Consider the following 7,832-nt stretch of genomic DNA (forward strand, 5'->3'; position numbering starts at 1 on the left):
ATTATAATTACTTGGTTGTCAAAAATCTTGAATCTCTGGGTATGTAATTATCATCCAATTGAATATTGAATATTGGACGTTATTCATTCAAAAACATTTTTTATTGTTCTTTCTATCACTTCAGTACTTCTGTTTTGTTTTATTTGGCAGTGGGATTGAACCCTGGGGTACTTTACCATTGAGTTGCATTCCCAGCCCATTTTTATTTTATTTTTTTATTTTGAGACCAGGTCTTTCTAAGTTGCTGAAGACCTTGGCTAAGTTATGGAGGCCAGTCTTGAACTTATGGTCCTCCTGCCTCAACCTCCTAACTCCTCTATTTTTAAAACTTCAATTAACACAAGGTAAATGATTTAATATTTTCCCCATAGACCTTGAGTATAAATTAGTTAATATTATTTAGTCTTTTCTCTTTGCTTCACTTTAAATAATTCATAATATTAGGGCTTCAATTTTGCTGAACTTTTCTTTTGCAATGTTAATTTGTATTTAATCTTACATAGTTAATGATTATAACTAGAAATTCCATTCAATTATGTCCTTCATGTCTCTTTTTATTATCCAAATGTGTTTTTGTTTGTTTGTTCTGCAAAACTGGTGATAGTTGTGTGCATGTAAGCTCTTTGCCACTGAGCTACAAACCTTTGCTAATTTTTTTTTTCTGCTAGTTTCATGGTACTTATAATTTATGGGTTGTTTTCTAGTGATTGGCTTTTCTTCTGGTTCTGAATTACTTATTTTTCCTTGGCAAGTTTAGTACATTTTGTTGGATGCTGTTCTCTTGATGCGAATCTGTGGAGGGTCTGGATAGAGCTGTGTAATAGGACTTGGTGGATATCTTTCTAGCACACAAGTAAAGTGCATATGGACTAGCATGATCCTTTCGAGATCAGTTTTTATTTTATTAATATTATTATTACTACTTGGTACTGGGAATTGAATCCAGGGACACATAACCATGAGCACATCCTTAGCCCTTTTAATTTTATTTTGAGACAAGATCTGACTAAGTTTTAGCTTAGGGCCTTGCTAAACTGCTGAGACTGTCCTCCAAGTTGTGAGTCTCCTACCTCAGCCTCCTGAGTTGTTGGGATTGTAAGCATACACCAGGGCTCACTGCTCCAGGTATGTTTTTAAGTTTTGCTGGTGTGGGGTTAGAGCAGCCTTTATTTCAGGGTCCTCCATTTGATGGTTTGCATGAGGACACAGGACTCTCCAGTGGCTGAGTACAATTTGATTTTCCCTGCACTTGGTGAGGATGGCGAGCTGTCTAGAATCCATCTTCCAATCCATTTTCCCAGCCTCATGGAATTGGCATTACACATGCAGAGCCCTATGCCTACCAAAAAATTAAGGGCACCCAACACAAATTCCTGGGATTCTTTCTCCAAACACCACCCCTTGTGTTTACTTCCTGAAAACCACTCATTTATATTCTCCAAGCTTTGGCGAGTGTCTCCATATCTCCATGAGTCTGCCTGGCTCTGATTGTCCACAGACTGCACAGCCAGAGAGCTGCCCCACTTTCAAGCACCCACTGTTTGTTTTCAGTTCAGTATTACATTTTTATCTCCACTATTCATATTTTAAATATACTACTTCTTTGAGCTATTTATTATTGTTTGTTTAAAGGGTGATAAGAAGATGCATTTTTGATATATTACTATTTACCTTCAAATACTACCTTGCTACTTCACAAACAATGATATGCAATTTTTAATTTCTCCTCTTGTCTATTGAGCTTTTGTTCTGAGTTAAGTTATTCATCCACATAATATGCTACCATATATTGCCACAGCATTTTTCTTTAAGTACAGCTGGCCCTCCATAAGCAGAGGTTTTGCATCCATGCCTTCAACCAACCTCAAACTTAAAGCAGTTGGGACAAATTGTACGAACTGAATGTATTCGGACTTTCTTGTCATTATTCCCTAAACAATATGAAGACTATTTACATCGCATTCACTTTGTAGTAGAGATTACAAGTAATCTGGAGAGCAACCTACTTGAAATTACTTATAAGGCGCTATAATTACTTACAGGTGTTATAAGTAATTTAAAGTATATAGAAGAACTTCTTGCACAGGTCACATGAACATACCATGCAATTTCACACAAGAGTTGAACACATGCAGATTTTGGTATGCCTGGGAGACTTAGAACGAATCCCCTGTGGATGTCAAGGGGCAACTCTAATAGATGTTTAAAAAGATTTAGATAATATGTGGTACATAGAATTCCATCTTTACCCCCACCTGGGCTGAACTGATATCACTTCCCCTCACCTGAAGAGTTCATGTGTTTGTAGAATGAGTCTCCTGGAAAACATCCCACTAAGCTTTGCTCCAGGAGAGATGTTTTTATTTTTTGAAGATCACACACACACATGTGTGTGTGTGTGCATATGTGTATATGGACACACACACATGTGCATATACACATGTGCACACACACACATGTGCTTGCATAGAAATACAGAAATCTAGGCTTGCAACTCCTGTTTCAATTTTCCATTCTGCACAGACATTTTCCCTGCCATCCATCCTCCACTCCTTCTGGTGAGTTCTGCCTTTTATCAATCTTTCTTTTCCCTGTGTCTGACTCTTAAGGCTGTTTTACTTTTCCGCTGGTATTCAAGCATGGGCTCAGACACACCTGTTTGCTTATTTATCCTGCATAGATTTCAATGAGTCACCTGGATCATGGGTGCTGGTTTTGATTGTGACATCTGTTTCTCTTCACCTCTGTTCTTCCCTCCCTGGGTCTGTTTCCTGTTGCCCACAAGTCTTCAATTCTCTGTAGTCTTTTTACTTTCTCTAATTTTCCATCATTACTATTGATTTCCTCTTTACATTAACCAAAACTTTTCTTTGTTATGTTCAATCTATTGTTAAGAATATCTAATAAGGGCTGGGGATCAGCACTCAAAAAAAAAATTCTAATGATGGTTTTAGTTTTATTTCTGATATTTCAGTTTTTAGTTCTAGAATCTGCTATTTTTGTACCTTCTAAATCTCTAATTTCTCATCTTATTAGGCAATATATTCATCTTTATTCTGAGATTCTTTAACATATTCATGAAGATTGTTCATTTCTGAATCTTTCAATAGCTAAGTTATCTCTAGGTTTCTATTCACAAATTTTCTCTTAATAAAATCATATTTTTAAAAAACAAAATGCATTCCTCATTTTTAAAATTTGGTTCTGGAAAATGTGTTAAAAACATAGAACACTGACCTGATGTGAAACCCTGTGCATCTATCTATCTACCTACCAATCATCATTATCATCAGAAGAGAGAGAGACATAGACCTAGCTCCTCTGTCTCTTCCAGGAGACAAGGAGTGTGGAATTCACTAGTCTGAGCCAACCAGTATCTTTTTTGACACCAGCCACCAAGCACCCCTGCTGCCCCTGTGCTGAAATCCTTGATAGCAACTGGACTTAAAATAGCCTGAATTGTGGATGCAGGTTGGACTTATTTACTCTGAATTTAGAATTCTTGATGACTCATAGACATTGGTTCTGAGATGGTGAGAGTTCAGGGCTCAGAGAATTTGTCATCACTAGACTGAAAGGGCTTGAGATTGGGATACATGGTACCATGAGGCTGTGAGGTCATGGCTCTCTTTTATAACCCCACACCTGCCCTCTGCTTCCTCAGTACAAACCCCATGTAACAAAATTATTTGGGAGAGTGGATCATTTTGTGATGGAGACTCTTACAGGTTCATATTTGATTTGCTGGCCCACGAGTTTCTCAAAGTTGTCTCTTATCCCTCCCTTTCTAAGAAATGGCTCACATCCAACTTTTGTGACCTCTCCTCCCCAGTTTTAGCACTGAGCCCAGGTATGGAAGGACACTTTGCCACTGACTCACTTGGGACACTCTCATTGTTCTGGAATTTAGTTCCTATAAACTTCTTTATACTGTAAGTCTTCAATGGGTTCCAAGGAACATATATTCTCTTTGTTTAATCTGTGATTTCTTGTTGTTGAGTGAATCATCTTTAATTTTTTCTTATATATTCCTGCAAGAAGAAACCTAATCTGTTTTCTATGAAATGCATCCCTCTATGGAGGCAAACAAGAAAACCTATCATGAGATATCTTCCTACATTACACCATCTAGAACGAATTTCTTCCTGGTCTGAAATTTCAATGCTTGTTGATTCTCAGAGGGACAAACCCTTTTCCCTTCCTCCCTGCAGGGATCATGTTCTTCACCTCTCTGGCTTAATTTGTAGTTCAATAGTGACTTAATCAGTATATGGTGCAGGCTGAGATAAGGCCTTGTCCAGGGCTTATAGGGATCAGCCATGATCCCAGGGACCTTGTGCCTATGAAATCTCCAAGAACAAATCAGCCTTGGCTTGCTTTGCCAGAATTTTATGGCACGATGACTAGGTTTGTATCTTATATAAGGTAGTATTATTAGAAAAATTCAATCATTCCTAGACAAACTTATTTCAACCTCATCTACGGGGCTCAAAAGTAAAACTGGACTTGCCTTTGAAAGATGAGCAAAAGATAGTGGCTATGTTAGTGAATTAACCCATAGTTTAGAATATCACTGGACCGTTATTCTTGAATAGCATTTTAGAGTTCCCATGTGTGTTCCAGATTCCTGTGAAATAGGAAAAAGAATAAACCCTAGCCTTATATATTTTGTAAAGTAAATGAAAACCACTATTAGTTCAGTTTAAATGTTGAATGGCACATCTTTCACTGATCTAAAACAATACCTGGTTATAAGAAACCAAAATTAATTTGTAGAAAAATTCAGACTTGTGCATGACTTAGGCATAGTGAGGACATACAGGTGGTCTTTCAAACTCTAACACGGATGATTAATTAAAAATGTGCACAAGCAGACCAAAGCAAAGAGAGAAGAGACAAAGTGGGTAATACCTGCAGAACCAGGGAGTGGAAAGCAGGTGCAGGAGAAATGTCCTCGTGGATTGAGGCCTCATCACCTCCCGTGCTTCCTGCACATATCCGACCCTTCCTCCGTCCATGGCTGTTTGCTCACAGAAATATCTGTCCAGGAGATCCTGAGAAAAAAGATGGATTTTGAGTGTCAAAGACATCCCATTTTATTGAAATTTCTCAACAGAGTACTCTGATGGGCTAGGATGTGTATCTTCATGAAGTGTGCATGATTTGCCAAGGTAGAAATCTGGAAGTGACTGGGTATTGATCATACATCTGTTCTACATTTCATGTCTTATGCAGCTCAACAACTTCTGTGTGGCCGAGGAATTTCAATGGCCAAACAGAAATTAGTATGGCTAATTTGGATTATTTAATATACATTACCAAATGTGTGAAGATTTCTTTACATCTCCTTGCTGTTTATTCCATTCTAATTTCCTGTTGAAGTCGTTCCTCTCCCTCATTACCGGTTAAACTCCATGAAGATATAAGGGTGTCTCCATGGTTTTAAAATTCCTTCAGCACCTTGACCACCACTTAAAGCGGTCAATGCCAACAGATACCAACTTTTTTTTTCTTTTACAAAAGTAGGAGTGAAACTAAATATGAAGTAGCAAAAAAATCTCAGATTGAAAAAGTTACAAATCCTCTAAGCAAAGTTTTATTAAACCCAGTAGGCCTTCTTCTGCTTTTCGAAAAGGTGGCCCAAAATGTAGCTCATAGGGGTGATGTGGAGCTTACAGGTGGGTGTGAGGGTGTCTGGGATTTACAATCACCGTTCTATCTGACTTATCAGTGTCTAAGCCATGTCAGGAGGCCACTGTTGGAAAAGGACCTCTCCAGTTTGCTCTACGAAATCCAACAGGGCTACACAGAACTGCTCACTAGAGTGTAATGTCAACTGAGGTCTCACCAGCTTTTATAGATTCACCTATCAAAATGGACATTACTTGGTTGCAAGACAATTCAACAAATAATAAAATAAGGTTTTTAAATATCAATAAGCTTATCTCTTTGGTCCCAAAGTCCAGGCCAAGTGGATCTCTGTCAAGTGTTCCCCCCTTCAGATTTCCACCATAGTTACGGAAACAATGATTTTCTTAACATTATCAGCATTTTACTGTGGGAGGGGCATAAGTTCCACCAGTCTTTGGCATGATCCTGTCAATGACTAAATAAGAGATAAGGAATTAGGAAAGTGCAAAAATTAGTTAATGAGCATTTTAGGTTAATTTTTAACTTTTAACACTGAATCAGAGAGATACCAAGACTAATCCATAGTTAATTTCAGCATAAATCATGGTAAAAAACACACATTGATGGCAGATATTAAAGAAGGATTAGCAGATGAAATAAAATTGCTCAAAGATCAAAGAAATGTAGCAGAAAGGATTAGCCCTCTAATAAGAAATTATTCCTCCAATTTCTTTGGGAGGAGGAAATGGTGTAAACATTGGAACTATATTTTAATATTCATAAGTCACATGTAGGCACCTGTGTTTAACAAGATATAAAGTGGGATTCAATAGCCTCAGTTTTAGTCTCAGCCCTGGTACAAACTTTTGAGTTCTCACGTTCCAAAATGCAGCAGATGTTTTGAATGAGGATTCACAAGTGAGAGGCTGTCGCAGGCAGAGCATGAGCACCTTCCAGGTGCCCCGTCCTGATTGCTGGACCCTGAGCACATCCTGTCATATGGTGAAAGGGAACTGAGATTGCAGATGGAGCTGAGGTGGCCACTCATGACATCCAGACAGGAGATCATCCTGGATTAGCCATGTGGACCCTGTGTGATCCCAGAGACTCATGGAAGCAAGAAGGAGAGGCAAGTTCAAGTATAGCAATGTGAAGAAGACAGCCAGCCATAGCTGGCTTTGACAGTGGAGGTGGCCTGGGAGCAGGGGAGCATGGGTGGCTTCTGGAAGGTAATGTGGGAGAAGAGCAGCAGGAATCAGAGGAGTTTTGATTGTCTTCAGCAGCACTTGTATGAAGCCTAATAGAAGGTCAAGGATGTTCACAGAGGCTGGCTGCACATTAGAAGGTGTTTTGAATCCCATTTCCTCACCTCAAGACTAGTATGGAAGGGTTCAAAGGGTAGAACTCATTTCCTCGCAGCTGAGGGAAATACCAATTGGTGGAGGAATTATCTGTGACAGCAGTGTGCAGCCAGGAGTGGCAGCATTGGAAGCTGGCTGTGGAAACAGGCTGAAGGCTGCAACATCAACCCAAGGACCATGGTTCCCAGAAAACCTCATCACCTGTACAGGACTTCCAAGAACAAACGTACAGGCTGGGGCAGCAAAGCCAGTGTTAGTGTTTTTAATGTGACTTTTGTCCAGAAGGCCTTCAACAGAGGAGCTGGACAGGTAGGAAGTGTGGAAGCACCAGAGACCAGAGGCAGGACCTGCACTGGAACCATGCCTGTTGAGTGCCCCCATGAATCCAGGAACAAGCCTCATACAAATGGTCCATACTAAGCACACACCACTTCCTAAGGAACCAATCTCAGCAGACTTTGGTGATGTCCAGGACTTTCCTGCCCCTTACCTATCCTTCTTCCCTACCCCAACCCTAACTCTGAGAGTACAGTGCATTCTAGGTAATGATGAGCAGACCTGCTTTCTGTGATCCTGGGCCCATAGGGTGGAAAGGTTTCCACATGCAGCTCTGAGCTTTGCAAAAGGAGAGCAGACACACCAACCCAGTGCTCCACAGGCCAATTCTAAATGTCAGAAAGCATTTCCTTCAAGTACTTATCTCTAGACTGCTCATTTCTGCCCAAGTAATAAGATCATGAGCTACAATAGGGCTGCTTCTATTCAGGATAGGGAAAGGTTAGAAGGCATGATGCCAGAGACAGGGACAGAGCCTACTGAAGAGGACAGAGGACCTGGGGC

The 7,832-nt window shown here is 39.8% G+C and overlaps 1 pseudogene; it reads right to left on the reverse strand.

The window, feature by feature from the left end:
* The window catches only part of LOC101955941 (elongation factor 1-alpha 1 pseudogene), a 96,108-nt pseudogene extending 88,735 nt beyond the window's left edge, over positions 1-7,373 (reverse strand).
* Positions 7,374-7,832: the final 459 nt, after the last annotated feature.

The sequence above is a fragment of the Ictidomys tridecemlineatus genome, chromosome 10 (assembly GCF_052094955.1).
Source record: "Ictidomys tridecemlineatus isolate mIctTri1 chromosome 10, mIctTri1.hap1, whole genome shotgun sequence".
NCBI lineage: Eukaryota > Metazoa > Chordata > Mammalia > Rodentia > Sciuridae > Ictidomys > Ictidomys tridecemlineatus.